This window comes from Homalodisca vitripennis, chromosome 4, assembly GCF_021130785.1.
Source record: "Homalodisca vitripennis isolate AUS2020 chromosome 4, UT_GWSS_2.1, whole genome shotgun sequence".
NCBI classification, from domain to species: Eukaryota; Metazoa; Arthropoda; class Insecta; order Hemiptera; family Cicadellidae; genus Homalodisca; species Homalodisca vitripennis.
The window spans coordinates 23404508-23420500 of record NC_060210.1 but is presented as its reverse complement, the minus strand read 5'-3'; the positions used below and the strand labels follow the sequence as shown (position 1 = coordinate 23420500).

At 42.2% G+C, this 15993-nt stretch overlaps 1 protein-coding gene across 22 annotated transcripts in view; it reads right to left on the bottom strand.

Moving 5' to 3' along the window:
• Positions 1 to 15993, bottom strand: part of LOC124359040 (calcium/calmodulin-dependent protein kinase type II alpha chain) — a 393022-nt gene that overhangs the window by 167776 nt on the left and 209253 nt on the right. The window lies entirely within an intron of this gene.

Here is a 15993-nt window from a genome sequence, read left to right as displayed (position 1 = left end):
TACACATACAAAATAACACAATAATGTGTTAAAGTAGTAGTAATACTTTTCCTGGACAAACCTGGTTACTTTAGTCATGGTCTGCGGATATATTCTTAACTCTGTGTTAACTTTGGGGTTGTTACACATACAAAATAACACAATAATGTGTTAAAGTAGTAGTAATACTTTTCCTGGATAAACCTAGTTACTTTAGTCATGGTCTGCGGATATATTCTTAACTCTGTGTTAACTTTGGAGTTGTTACACATACAAAATAACACAATAATGTGTCAAAGTAGTAGTAATACTTTTCCTGGACAAACCTGGTTACTTTAGTCATGGTCTGCGGATATATTCTTAACTCTGTGTTAACTTTGGGGTTGTTACACATACAAAATAACACAATAATGTGTTAAAGTAGTAGTAATACTTTTCCTGGACAAACCTGGTTACTTTAGTCATGGTCTGCGGATATATTCTTAACTCTGTGTTAACTTTGGGGTTATTACAGATACAGGGGATATTTTGATTCTAATAATCATAACGCGTAGAAATGATGGGTTCATATTATCTAGACGGTGGTCTACACGTTACCATGATTATCCACCTGAGTAAGAGATCTGGTTTCAAAACCTCGAAACGTAGTGTGGTTGTTTTTGTTTCACTTAAAAATGCCAAACGCCTGACAAAATTCTCTTAGTTTAGGTTCAACACGTTTCAATAATTATACAAGAAGATGAGAGAAAGTAATGAAGAAAAAATCTTAAAACTTTCACCGAAGTATTAGATCTCATTCGAATACTAAACATGACACTTGGCAGATGTGCGGCACAGGGTTCTGCTTAGATCTTGAGTTGGGAATAAAACAACTGGAAATATGAATATCAAAGTATGCAAATCAAAATTCAAGTACAGTAGCAAAGTTCAGACGAAGGGTTCTGCTTACGTTGACAATGAGGCCTAACTTGTTTTGGAATACGATAACAGTTGGTGGCGTTTGGAATACAAAATATGACCTGAGATGTTATTGTCAGATTCTCGACGGCGCGGCACGTTCTGCAGTTAAACGTACAGCTCTTCCATTGGTTACAATATATCCAATTATCGCTCAATTAACTATGATATATACAATTAACTACAATTAACACTCAACTGTATTTTGTTAGGTTTAACCATTGTAAAAATAAAAACGTGTTTTTACGGAAAAAAAAACAACAGCAACATTGGAAATACTTAACGGTTATTTATGTCACACTTATAAAAAAAACAAAAATCATACATAGTATTATTACATCTATTAGTCGCTCTTCTTGGAATTCATATGTTTCCAACTCTAAGTAAATAATACAAAACATGTAAAATATTTACTCTCTTTACACCATAGTGTTTACCTTTCCACATTACGAAAAGAGTTTGGAATATCTAAGCTTGGATGCCGTTTTGGCCCCTGTGGCTTCAATTGAAATCTTACGTGAGTTAACAGTTAACTCTTTAACTATTAATAGACTATTCTATTAATTATATATAGCCATTAAAAACATTCACTTCTAAAACAAATCCTTTGTTTCAGGCAAATCTAACTATTCACTAGGATAAAACGTGTTAAAATTAAAAAGAAACTATTATCTTTGATGTTGCAACTGTTATACTTGTCCATTCTATTACACTTAAATGACAAATATATTTAACCTCCGGTGTAAGTAACTCAGTTTCCGTTACGTATAATCCAACTCTGGGAGGACAGTTTTGAGAGATAATAGGTTTTGTTTAATTATGTCAGGTATAAATAGTAAAAAAATCAGTAAATACAGAATGATTTTTATAACATTCGTTTTTAAACTAAAATTGGGTTTAGAAAAGCAAATCTATAACATAAAAAAAAACTAAAATATTTTAGATAATTCATTGTTCCTTGCATGCCAAATTTTGTTACAACTGACATATGAATAGAGAAATATGTTCGTAGAACTCAATGTGATTTTTAACTTGGAAGAGGGCAAGAAGGGCCTTATAAAATAATTCCAATGTTATAAACTATCTCAATATCTTTTTCTATACTGCATACATAGATGAAAGTACGAAGATGGTCGTTAGTAAAAACAAACACAAAAACAATTATAATAACAAAAATTAATACAAACTTGGATGTTTAAGTGCGAAAATTACAATAATCTGATTGTTTATGAATTATATAGACAAAACTAACCTGAATTTAATCTAAATGAATAGAAAACTTCAACGGAATGTAATTACAATTAAACCACACGAGTTAAAAGAGTCCTTTAAAACAAAACAATGTTCCAAACTAATACTATAAATCCCAATTGATAGCGAGACTGAGACATTACGATGAATAAAAGAAAACAGTAAAGCGACGACGAGACTCTCTCCGTGATTTACTCCGCTTAAGCAGACTTTTCATTCGGAATGATTGAGCGCAACTTAATTTCCAGTCCGTTTCGTTAACAAGTGTCCCGCAATCACGGTACGCTACGCTTCCCCAGCATGCGATCTCACCAGGTACACATCGATGCGGCCTGCTTCACTGCAGGAGTCGTTACAGCTCCACACCGCTCTGTTAACAAGTGTCCCGCAATCACGGTACGGTACGCTTCCCCAGCATGCGATCTCACCAGGTACACATCGATGCGGCCTGCTTCACTGCAGGAGTCGTTACAGCTCCACACCGCTCTGTTAACAAGTGTCCCGCAATCACGGTACGGTACGCTTCCCCAGCATGCGATCTCACCAGGTACACATCGATGCGGCCTGCTTCACTGCAGGAGTCGTTACAGCTCCACACCGCTCTGTTAACAAGTGTCCCGCAATCACGGTACGGTACGCTTCCCCAGCATGCGATCTCACCAGGTACACATCGATGCGGCCTGCTTCACTGTAGGAGTCGTTACAACTACAAACCGTTACGTTAACAAGTGTCCCGCAATCACGGTACGGTACGCTTCCCCAGCATGCGATCTCACCAGGTACACATCGATGCGGCCTGCTTCACTGCAGGAGTCGTTACAACTACAAACCGTTACGTTAACAAGTGTCCCGCAATCACGGTACGGTACGCTTCCCCAGCATGCGATCTCACCAGGTACACATCGATGCGGCCTGCTTCACTGCAGGAGTCGTTACAGCTCCACACCGCTCTGTTAACAAGTGTCCCGCAATCACGGTACGGTACGCTTCCCCAGCATGCGATCTCACCAGGTACACATCGATGCGGCCTGCTTCACTGCAGGAGTCGTTACAGCTCCACACCGCTCTGTTAACAAGTGTCCCGCGCAATCACGGTACGGTACGCTTCCCCAGCATGCGATCTCACCAGGTACACATCGATGCGGACTGCAGGAGTCGTTACAGCGCTCTGTTAACAAGTGTCCCGCAATCACGGTACGGTACGCTTCCCCAGCATGCGATCTCACCAGGTACACATCGATGCGGCCTGCTTCACTGCAGGAGTCGTTACAGCTCCACACCGCTCTGTTAACAAGTGTCCCGCAATCACGGTACGGTACGCTTCCCCAGCATGCGATCTCACCAGGTACACATCGATGCGGCCTGCTTCACTGCAGGAGTCGTTACAGCTCCACACCGCTCTGTTAACAAGTGTCCCGCAATCACGGTACGGTACGCTTCCCCAGCATGCGATCTCACCAGGTACACATCGATGCGGCCTGCTTCACTGCAGGAGTCGTTACAGCTCCACACCGCTCTGTTAACAAGTGTCCCGCAATCACGGTACGGTACGCTTTCCCCAGCATGCGATCTCACCAGGTACACATCGATGCGGCCTGCTTCACTGTAGGAGTCGTTACAGCTCCACAAACCGCTCTGTTAACAAGTGTCCCGCAATCACGGTACGGTACGCTTCCCCAGCATGCGATCTCACCAGGTACACATCGATGCGGCCTGCTTCACTGCAGGAGTCGTTACAGCTCCACAAACCGTTACGTTAACAAGTGTCCCGCAATCACGGTACGGTACGCTTCCCCAGCATGCGATCTCACCAGGTACACATCGATGCGGCCTGCTTCACTGTAGGAGTCGTTACAACTACAAACCGCTCTGTTAACAAGTGTCCCGCAATCACGGTACGGTACGCTTCCCCAGCATGCGATCTCACCAGGTACACATCGATGCGGCCTGCTTCACTGCAGGAGTCGTTACAGCTCCACACCGCTCTGTTAACAAGTGTCCCGCAATCACGGTACGGTACGCTTCCCCAGCATGCGATCTCACCAGGTACACATCGATGCGGCCTGCTTCACTGCAGGAGTCGTTACAGCTCCACACCGCTCTGTTAACAAGTGTCCCGCAATCACGGTACGGTACGCTTCCCCAGCATGCGATCTCACCAGGTACACATCGATGCGGCCTGCTTCACTGCAGGAGTCGTTACAGCTCCACACCGCTCTGTTAACAAGTGTCCCGCAATCACGGTACGGTACGCTTCCCCAGCATGCGATCTCACCAGGTACACATCGATGCGGCCTGCTTCACTGCAGGAGTCGTTACAGCTCCACACCGCTCTGTTAACAAGTGTCCCGCAATCACGGTACGCTACGCTTCCCCAGCATGCGATCTCACCAGGTACACATCGATGCGGCCTGCTTCACTGCAGGAGTCGTTACAGCTCCACACCGCTCTGTTAACAAGTGTCCCGCAATCACGGTACGCTACGCTTCCCCAGCATGCGATCTCACCAGGTACACATCGATGCGGCCTGCTTCACTGCAGGAGTCGTTACAGCTCCACACCGCTCTGTTAACAAGTGTCCCGCAATCACGGTACGCTACGCTTCCCCAGCATGCGATCTCACCAGGTACACATCGATGCGGCCTGCTTCACTGCAGGAGTCGTTACAGCTCCACACCGCTCTGTTAACAAGTGTCCCGCAATCACGGTACGCTACGCTTCCCCAGCATGCGATCTCACCAGGTACACATCGATGCGGCCTGCTTCACTGCAGGAGTCGTTACAGCTCCACACCGCTCTGTTAACAAGTGTCCCGCAATCACGGTACGCTACGCTTCCCCAGCATGCGATCTCACCAGGTACACATCGATGCGGCCTGCTTCACTGCAGGAGTCGTTACAGCTCCACACCGCTCTGTTAACAAGTGTCCCGCAATCACGGTACGCTACGCTTCCCCAGCATGCGATCTCACCAGGTACACATCGATGCGGCCTGCTTCACTGTAGGAGTCGTTACAACTACAAACCGTTACGTTAACAAGTGTCCCGCAATCACGGTACGGTACGCTTCCCCAGCATGCGATCTCACCAGGTACACATCGATGCGGCCTGCTTCACTGCAGGAGTCGTTACAGCTCCACACCGCTCTGTTAACAAGTGTCCCGCAATCACGGTACGGTACGCTTTCCCAGCATGCGATCTCACCAGGTACACATCGATGCGGCCTGCTTCACTGCAGGAGTCGTTACAGCTCCACACCGCTCTGTTAACAAGTGTCCCGCAATCACGGTACGGTACGCTTCCCCAGCATGCGATCTCACCAGGTACACATCGATGCGGCCTGCTTCACTGTAGGAGTCGTTACAACTACAAACCGTTACGTTAACAAGTGTCCCGCAATCACGGTACGCTACGCTTCCCCAGCATGCGATCTCACCAGGTACACATCGATGCGGCCTGCTTCACTGTAGGAGTCGTTACAACTACAAACCGTTACGTTAACAAGTGTCCCGCAATCACGGTACGGTACGCTTCCCCAGCATGCGATCTTCACCAGGTACACATCGATGCGGCCTGCTTCACTGTAGGAGTCGTTACAACTACAAACCGTTACGTTAACAAGTGTCCCGCAATCACGGTACGGTACGCTTTCCCAGCATGCGATTTCACCAGGTACACATCGATGCGGCCTGCTTCACTGCAGGAGTCGTTACAGCTCCACACCGCTCTGTTAACAAGTGTCCCGCAATCACGGTACGGTACGCTTCCCCAGCATGCGATCTCACCAGGTACACATCGATGCGGCCTGCTTCACTGCAGGAGTCGTTACAGCTCCACACCGCTCTGTTAACAAGTGTCCCGCAATCACGGTACGCTACGCTTTCCCCAGCATGCGATCTCACCAGGTACACATCGATGCGGCCTGCTTCACTGTAGGAGTCGTTACAACTACAAACCGTTACGTTAACAAGTGTCCCGCAATCACGGTACGCTACGCTTCCCCAGCATGCGATCTCACCAGGTACACATCGATGCGACCTGCTTCACTGTAGGAGTCGTTACAACTACAAACCGTTACGTTAACAAGTGTCCCGCAATCACGGTACGCTACGCTTCCCCAGCATGCGATCTCACCAGGTACACATCGATGCGGCCTGCTTCACTGTAGGAGTCGTTACAACTACAAACCGTTACGTTAACAAGTGTCCCGCAATCACGGTACGCTACGCTTCCCCAGCATGCGATTTCACCAGGTACACATCGATGCGGCCTGCTTCACTGTAGGAGTCATTACAAATACAAACCGAACTAGGGATATTTACTCTACATTTGGATCTACACCTTTGCTTAAGTCTTGTACACCAGAGAGAGAGTTTGATGAACTTCACACCACTAGCCACACTACCAATGGGCAGTGTCTGAGCTGTTGCAAGCGCCACGTTGCAGACAGTGTCTGTTAATATTCAACATGGGTTGGGACTCTCAATAAGGGGTTGACAGATCTCTAATTTCACACCTGGTGAACTCTTTCCACGTATCGAAGTTCGTGTCAGGTGTCAAATAACACGCCAAACTGGATGTGATCTGCCAAGCTTGTAGGTGATTACGGTTTCGTTTGTATCAAGTCACAATCTCGCTTCGTTCCATACTGATGTCCTGCACACAAGCGGATCCATTTCTTTCTTTGAAACAAACGTTCAAGATGCTACGATTTCTTTTATTTTTACTTTTCACACACACTACTCTATTACCTTTGTAAAGCTTCCATGTAAAACATTTGAAGTATTTTATACTTTTACGTGTATAATTTTAGTGGCATAAATTAAATTTTGACCATAACAATCCAAAATCTTTATTTAAAGATTCCTAGAAGACTATTTTTTCCTTAAACAAACATATATTTAACGAATCTTTGGCGAATATGTTATTACATTTTTAAACAATATCAAATTGTGAAGTTATAATATTTTGGTTACGATATAAAACTTCTGAAGAAATTCGAATATCGAAATCCGTAACCAAATTGCATTACAATGTACAGCCGGCTTAGTAGAAAATTAATAATTCAAAATTCTGGACCTCACCATTTACACAAAAAAACAAAACAAATTCAACTTCACATATACCCGTGGTATATATACCGTACCGTACACCCTTCACTGTTGATATATACCGTACCGAATTTACTTGAATAATTATGCTGAACCTGTCGCTAGTGCATTTACCAAAGCCAACCTGTAAAAATATTCAATTTGAGGGTTAAAACGTGTACTTCACTTACTTTATACTACAGATAATTTAAAGTATTTACTCTCCGAATAAACCAATATTAGGGTCATTCATACTATTAAGGAACCGCCAGGGACTTGTTCACATCGTGATTGGTCCGTTAGTATGTAATAACTCTTCATAGAAGTCCAACAAAGTAAAAACTTGTTATATACGTAGATGCCTCCAGATCCAAGTCACGGCCCTAATAATATCGGAGGAAATCGTCATAAGCCTAACCGTCTGCGCCTTAATGAAGATAGTTTAATAATATTTAAACTAAAATTCAGGAAATGTTAATTCTTGAACGGATAGTTTAGAGAATCTCATTCCGTAAAACGAACTATCATCAAAACACTGTATAAAGGTGCAGCGGTTATGAAGAGTTAATACAAGAAAAAATAAAGTTAGGCAATATCTCACTTATAGCAATACTGACTTGTAGCATTGCCGTCCACAGCAACCACCGCCACCCCTCCCTAGACCAGGAACTGGGCGTTTGCCAAGGCGAGATAATCAATGTATACTTGAGTAAACTAGATGTGAGTTGTAGGCTCGGCCTCCTTGCCAGCCACCGCCAACCCTCCATAGACCAGGAACTGGGCGTTTGCCAAGGCGAGGTAATCAATGTATACTTGAGTAAACTACATGTGAGTTGTAGGCTCGTCCTCCTCGGAAGCCACCGCCAACCACTCCCTAGACCAGGAACTGGGCGTTTGTCAAGGCGAGATAATCAATGTATACTTTAATACACTACATGTGAGTTGTAGGCTCGGCCTCCTCGCCAGCTACCGCCAACCACTCCCTAGACCAGGAACTGGGCGTTTGCCAAGGCGAGATAATTAATGTATACTTGAGTAAACTAGATGTGAGTTGTAGGCTCGGCCTCCTTGCCAGCCACCGCCAACCCTCCCTAGATCAGGAACTGGGCGTTTGCCAAGGCGAGGTAATCAATGTATACTTGAGTAAACTAGATGTGAGTTGTAGGCTCGGCCTCCTCGCCAGCCACCGCCAACCACCCCCTAGACCAGGAACTGGGCGTTTGCCAAGGTGAGATAATCAATATAATACTTGTATAAACTACATGCGAGTTTATATTCATGGATACAGCTCTTGTATAGCGACAGATACCAATCGCCTTAACGACCGACAAGCTAGGGAAAAAGAACGACGAAGGTCGTTGAAGCCTACTAACCGATGAACCATGATACGTAAGTTTTTATTAGTTCCACACAATCATGTCTGCAGCGTATTTGTGTGAAATAACGATTACTCCGAGAACATCATCTAAGGAAAACAATTTAACTGTGCTTTTAATGGCCAACCCTCTAAAAATTCCACAAATATAAAATAAGCACTTTTGCTTGAGGCTAATGAAATCAAATACAATCTGTGATGTGTTATAAAGCACATTTGAATTTCCTTTCCCAGATTAGTTATATTTTAGTGAGTTTGAATCAAGTTCTTAAGTAACGGTAGTCTTACTTGATAAAGAAATTTCAATTTTTATTTATAAAGAAATTCCTGAGGCAAATTTTATTGAACAACATGCAATTTTTAACAAACTTAAAGAAGGAGGAGGTTATCTATTTGTGTTACTTTTTAGTCAAATATTTCCACAGATATGTTTTCCGAAACCACTAAACCGATTTGGATGAGTATATTTTTAAACAAAAGAGGGCTGCCCCATAGGCGTCCAATTAAAATTTATATGGATTAGAAAAGTATCGGACCAGGATCTCATTTTGGAACTTTTACCTATAAAACCATATGGAGAAGCCAGACAAAGCAATTTGCTGAGATCAGGTTTTCTTACAATTACTTCGATTTGCCTCAGATATGCCAAGAAACATCACTTTTCGTGTTTAGCTTCCGAACGAACTCCCTATTGGAGTCCATATATGAAAGCCACCTTGAAGTAATGGGACAGGGTTGATTGCGGAATTCGAAATTTTTCAAAATCACTATAAGTTACCTCACGGTTACTGTGGGAAGTTTCCTACTCTACATTAGGGTTCTAGAAAACGGTCCTTAGGAGTGCTTTCAAACATGAAATCGAGCATCCAGACGGAACGAATTGCCGAGATGTAGTTCATGGTAATGACCCAAGTGACGCCCCTATTGGAGGTAATAGAAAAAACCCGTCGAGGAGTGATAAGCCAGGATTAAGTGCGGAGGTAAGAGATTCTCCAATGGTTATAATCAAAGTTGCTGTGAGAATATTCCAGTCTGCATCAGGATCAAAAATCATTTAGGAGTAATTTGAATCACGACAACGATACGGAGTAGGATGCCGAAATGTAAATTTCTTCGCATGACTATCATTACCTCACAGATGCTAGGAAACCTATCGTTGTCAACAGTGAGGATCTGAGTAACGTCATTGTTGGAGGCAATGTTGAATGAGCAATGAGGAAGGATTCAGTGCTGAGATTGTGCTTCTTAAAGTCACCACATGTTCCCTCAGAGTTGTTGTAAACAGCTTCCTAGTCTACGTTAGTGTTCCAGATAAAGGTGGAGTCTTTTGGGACATGGAATAGCGCCAAAGAACAAGTTTAGAAGAATATACTGTTTTTAAGACATGGTCTTATAAATTAAATTAAATTATCTCATAATATTGCAACGCTGACAAGGCAGATTAAATACCTGCACTTATGATTCATACATTCAAAGAGGTTGTTACAACCTCATAAATATATGAACCTCATAGTATAATATGTATTGTACATTCATTCTTGTCGAAGCAGGGTACCTATCAACATTCAACTACCAAATGTTTAATTTATTTCGTTGCTTATGAAACATTGCATTTAGAAGGATTGCGATAAGGGAGTAATGTTTACAATGTATTAATATTGAATTAACTGCCTAATACTTGTGTTCCACAAAATCAGCAACTGCTTTAAACCATTGTGTGGTATTGACTTTGAGTAGTTTTGTCAAATTTAAACGATTTTTTACATTATTGTTCCTTGATCTTAGTAAAAGTATTTATGTTTTTTTAGTTTAATTTTAAAAGTATAAAAAGTCATAAATTATATTCCATTATAAATGTAATTTCCATACGTAAAAAATAATTTGAAAACATGCCATTCTTAAATTAAAGACACATAGTAAAAAATTTCACTTATTGTCTTATGCTATTTTTATTTTGGCCAGGTTACAAAACTACCCGAAATTCCTTCTGCATACGCTTACTTATAGCGTTACTTGTAGCGTTATCAGTATGTTTTCTATCTGTGCTGCATTAAGTAAATGTTTGATAAATTTGTAATTGGTATGATGAAGGTGAATTTTTAAAACTATGCAAACAACAACAACATTGTTATTAGAATACCAATGAAATACACTGCAGAAGTATCAAGAATATATGGACATTAAGAGTCTGATATTTTGTGAACCTCGTTGAGCGGAGTTAAGACGTGGTGCTGCCAACAATATAACTGCCTATCTTGGCATGGTGGGAACATGTCACAGGACTTGCAGACGTTATACGCGGCGATTTGACAGCGACGCTGTGCTCTGTGGGTGAGACTGGGACTAATATTTGTGAAGTAAAGACATGGTGTTGCCAACAATAACTGCCTATCTTGGCATGGTGGGAACATGTCACAGGACTTGCAGACGTTATAAGCGGCGATTTGACAGCGACGCTGTGCTCTGTGGGTGAGACTGGGACTAATATTTGTGAAGTAAAGACATGGTGTTGCCAACAATAACTGCCCATCTTGGCATGGTGGGAACATGTCACAGGACTTGCAGACGTTATACGCGGCGATTTGGCAGCGACGTTGTGCTCTGTGGGTGAGACTAGGACTAATATTTGTGAAGTAAAGACATGGTGTTGCCAACAATAACTGCCCATCTTGGCATGGTGGGAACATGTCACAGGACTTGCAGACGTTATACGCGGCGATTTGCCAGTGACGTTGTGCTCTGTGGGTGAGACTAGGACTAATATTTGTGAAGTAAAGACATGGTGTTGCCAACAATAACTGCCTATCTTGGCATGGTGGGAACATGTCACAGGACTTGCAGACGTTATACGCGGCGATTTTCCAGTGACGTTGTGCTCTGTGGGTGAGACTAGGACTAATATTTGTGAAGTAAAGACATGGTGTTGCCAACAATAACTGCCTATCTTGGCATGGTGGGAACATGTCACAGGACTTGCAGACGTTATACGCGGCGATTTGACAGCGACGCCGTGCTCTGTGGGTGAGACGGGAAATAATATTGACTGGACCATAGATCGTATTTACTTATACAACTAGTACTAACCACAGGAAGAGCCCGATACGGCTGCATAATATAACAGTTTATCCATGAAATATGTTTGCTGAACCAACACTGCACCATCTCCCGATACAAAGTTTAAAAAGTAATTATTAAAAGTTTGAACGTTTATTAACTTTTATACTTACTCTATTAAAAGTTAAGCCAGTGTAGTGTACAAAGTTGACTCCCTGAAGTTTCAGCCTACGCTTGCAAAGTATTGATGATATAGAAAACTTCACATTTAATAAATTAATGTCTAGTTATTATATATATATATATATATATATATATATATATATATATATATATATATATAGATTTATAGATTTATATAGATTTCCACTCAAAATTGTTTAAAATAATCATACTTCATACAGGAAAGTGTAAACGTATCATTCACAAAGCGGTAGGTAAAATATGATATAACTTTGATTAACAATTTATTTTAATATTGCCAGAGGAAACTGAAGTTTCGGAAGAAATAAATATTGTTCATTAAATATATAGAAAACTATAGTGTAAACCCAAGATGTGGGAAAGGTGATGAACATCACTGTAGAAAACGTAAGGACGGCGCTAAAACAAAGAGTATGCCAGAAACCTGCAAGACAACTCTAAGCGGGAATGGAGGCTCTTAGCAAATAACGCCGCGACTCTGAGGACGGAGCCGGTCCCTTGTGTGCTCATTTAATAAGAGTAAAAGGCCGAGAATTGGTTCCTTGGGAAATAATAAAGTGGTTGACCGAGAGCCTCTTGGCGAATTGTTAGGTGCACCTGGTACTTGCTTGCTTCGTGCAGTATTTATCCTCGAGATACACTATAGTACTTAGACAAATTGTTAGGTGCATCTGGTACTTGTTTGCTTCGTGCAGTATTTATGCTCGGGATACACTATAATACTTAGACAAATTGTTAGGTGCACCTGGTACTTGTTTGCTTCGTGCAGTATTTATCCTGGAGATACACTACAGTACTTAGGCGAATAGACATGTGCACCTGGTACTTGCTTTCTTCGTGAAGTATTTATCCTGGAGATACACTACAGTACTTAGGCGAATAGACATGTGCACCTGGTACTTGCTTTCTTCGTGAAGTATTTATCCTGGAGATACACTACAGTACGTAGGCGAATTGACATGTGCACCTGGTACTTGCTTTCTTCGTGAAGTATTTATCCTGGAGATACGCTACAGTACTTAGGCGAATTGACATGTGCACTTGGTACTTGCTTTCTTCGTGAAGTATTTATCCTGGAGATACACTACAGTACATAGGCGAATAGACATGTGCACCTGGTACTTGCTTGCTTCATTAAGTATTTTACCTCGAGATACACTATAGTACTTAGGCGAATAGACATGTGCACCTGGTACTTGCTTTCTTCGTGAAGTATTTATCCTGGAGATACACTACAGTACTTAGGCGAATAGACATGTGCACCTGGTACTTGCTTTCTTCGTGAAGTATTTATCCTGGAGATACACTACAGTACTTAGGCGAATTGTTAGGTGCACCTGGTACTTGCTTTCTTCGTGAAGTATTTATCCTGGAGATACACTACAGTACTTAGGCGAATTGACATGTGCACGTGGTACTTGCTTGCTTCGTGAAGTATTTTACCTCGAGATAGTACTTAGGCGAATTGACATGTGCAATTGGTACTTGCTTTCTTCGTGAAGTATTTATCCTGGAGATACACTACAGTACTTAGGCGAATTGACATGTACACCTGGTATTTGCTTGCTTCATGAAGTATTTTACCTCGAGATACACTATAGTACTTAGGCGAATAGACATGTGCACCTGGTACTTGCTTTCTTCGTGAAGTATTTATCCTGGAGATACACTACAGTACTTAGGCGAATGGACATGTGCACCTGGTACTTGCTTTCTTCGTGAAGTATTTATCCTGGAGATACACTACAGTACTTAGGCGAATTGACATGTGCACCTGGTACTTGCTTTCTTCGTGAAGTATTTATCCTGGAGATACACTACAATACTTAGGCGAATAGACATTGTGCACCTGGTACTTGCTTTCTTCGTGAAGTATTTATCCTGGATATACACTACAGTACTTAGGCGAATTGACATGTGCACCTGGTACTTGCTTTCTTCGTGAAGTATTTATCCTGGAGTTACACTACAGTACTTAAGCGAATTGACATGTGCACCTGGTACTTGCTTTCTTCGTGAAGTATTTATCCTGGAGATACACTGTAGTACTTAGGCGAATTGTTAGGTGCACCTGGTACTTCCATGGTTCGTGCAGTATTTATTCTCGGACACACTTATAGTACTTAGGCGAATTGTTAGGTGCACCTGGTACTTGCATGGTTCGTGCAGTTATTTATTCTCGGGCACACTATAGTACTTAGGCGAATTGTTAGGTGCACCTGGTACTTGCATGGTTCGTGCAGTAATTTATCCTGGAGATACACTACAGTACTTAAGCGAATTGACATGTGCACCTGGTACTTGCTTTCTTCGTGAAGTATTTATCCTGGAGTTACACTACAGTACTTAAGCGAATTGACATGTGCACCTGGTACTTGCTTTCTTCGTGAATTATTTATCCTGGAGATACACTGTAGTACTTAGGCGAATTGTTAGGTGCACCTGGTACTTGCAATGGTTCGTGCAGTAATTTATTCTCGGACACACTATAGTACTTAGGCGAATTGTTAGGTGCACCTGGTACTTGCATGGTTCGTGCAGTATTTATTCTCGGACACACTATAGTACTTAGGCGAATTGTTAGGTGCACCTGGTACTTGCATGGTTCGTGCAGTATTTATCCTGGAGATACACTACAGTACTTAGGCGAATAGACATGTGCCACCTGGTACTTGCTTTCTTCGTGAAGTATTTATCCTGGAGATACACTACAGTACGTAGGCGAATTGACATGTGCACCTGGTACTTGCTTTCTTCGTGAAGTATTTATCCTGGAGATACGCTACAGTACTTAGGCGAATAGACATGTGCACCCTGGTACTTGCTTTCTTCGTGAAGTATTTATCCTGGAGATACACTACAGTACTTAGGCGAATTGACATTGTGCACCTGGGTACTTGCTTTCTTCGTGAAGTATTTATCCTGGAGATACACTACAGTACTTAGGCGAATTGACATGTGCACGTGGTACTTGCTTGCTTCGTGAAGTATTTTACCTCGAGATAGTACTTAGGCGAATTGGACATGTGCAATTGGTACTTGCTTTCTTCGTGAAGTATTTATCCTGGAGATACACTACAGTACTTAGGCGAATTGACATGTACACCTGGTATTTGCTTGCTTCATGAAGTATTTTACCTCGAGATACACTATAGTACTTAGGCGAATAGACATGTGCACCTGGTACTTGCTTTCTTCGTGAAGTATTTATCCTGGAGATACACTACAGTACTTAGGCGAATGGACATGTGCACCTGGTACTTGCTTTCCTTCGTGAAGTATTTTATCCTGGAGATACACTACAGTACTTAGGCGAATTGACATGTGCACCTGGTACTTGCTTTCTACGTGAAGTATTTATCCTGGAGATACACTACAATACTTAGGCGAATAGACATGTGCACCTGGTACTTGCTTTCTTCGTGAAGTATTTATCCTGGAGATACGCTACAGTACTTAGGCGAATAGACATGTGCACCTGGTACTTGCTTTTCTTCGTGAAGTATTTTTATCCTGGAGATACACTACAGTACTTAGGGCGAATTGACATGTGCACCTGGTACTTGCTTTCTTCGTGAAGTATTTATCCTGGAGATACACTACAGTACTTAGGCGAATTGACATGTGCACGTGGTACTTGCTTGCTTCGTGAAGTATTTTACCTCGAGATAGTACTTAGGCGAATTGACATGTGCAATTGGTACTTGCTTTCTTCGTGAAGTATTTATCCTGGAGATACACTACAGTACTTAGGCGAATTGACATGTACACCTGGTATTTGCTTGCTTCATGAAGTATTTTACCTCGAGATACACTATAGTACTTAGGCGAATAGACATGTGCACCTGGTACTTGCTTTCTTCGTGAAGTATTTTATCCTGGAGGATACACTACAGTACTTAGGCGAATGGACATGTGCACCTGGTACTTGCTTTCTTCGTGAAGTATTTATCCTGGAGATACACTACAGTACTTAGGCGAATGGACATGTGCACCTGGTACTTGCTTATCTTCGTGAAGTATTTATCCTGGAGATACACTACAATACTTAGGCGAATAGACATGTGCACCTGGTACTTGCTTT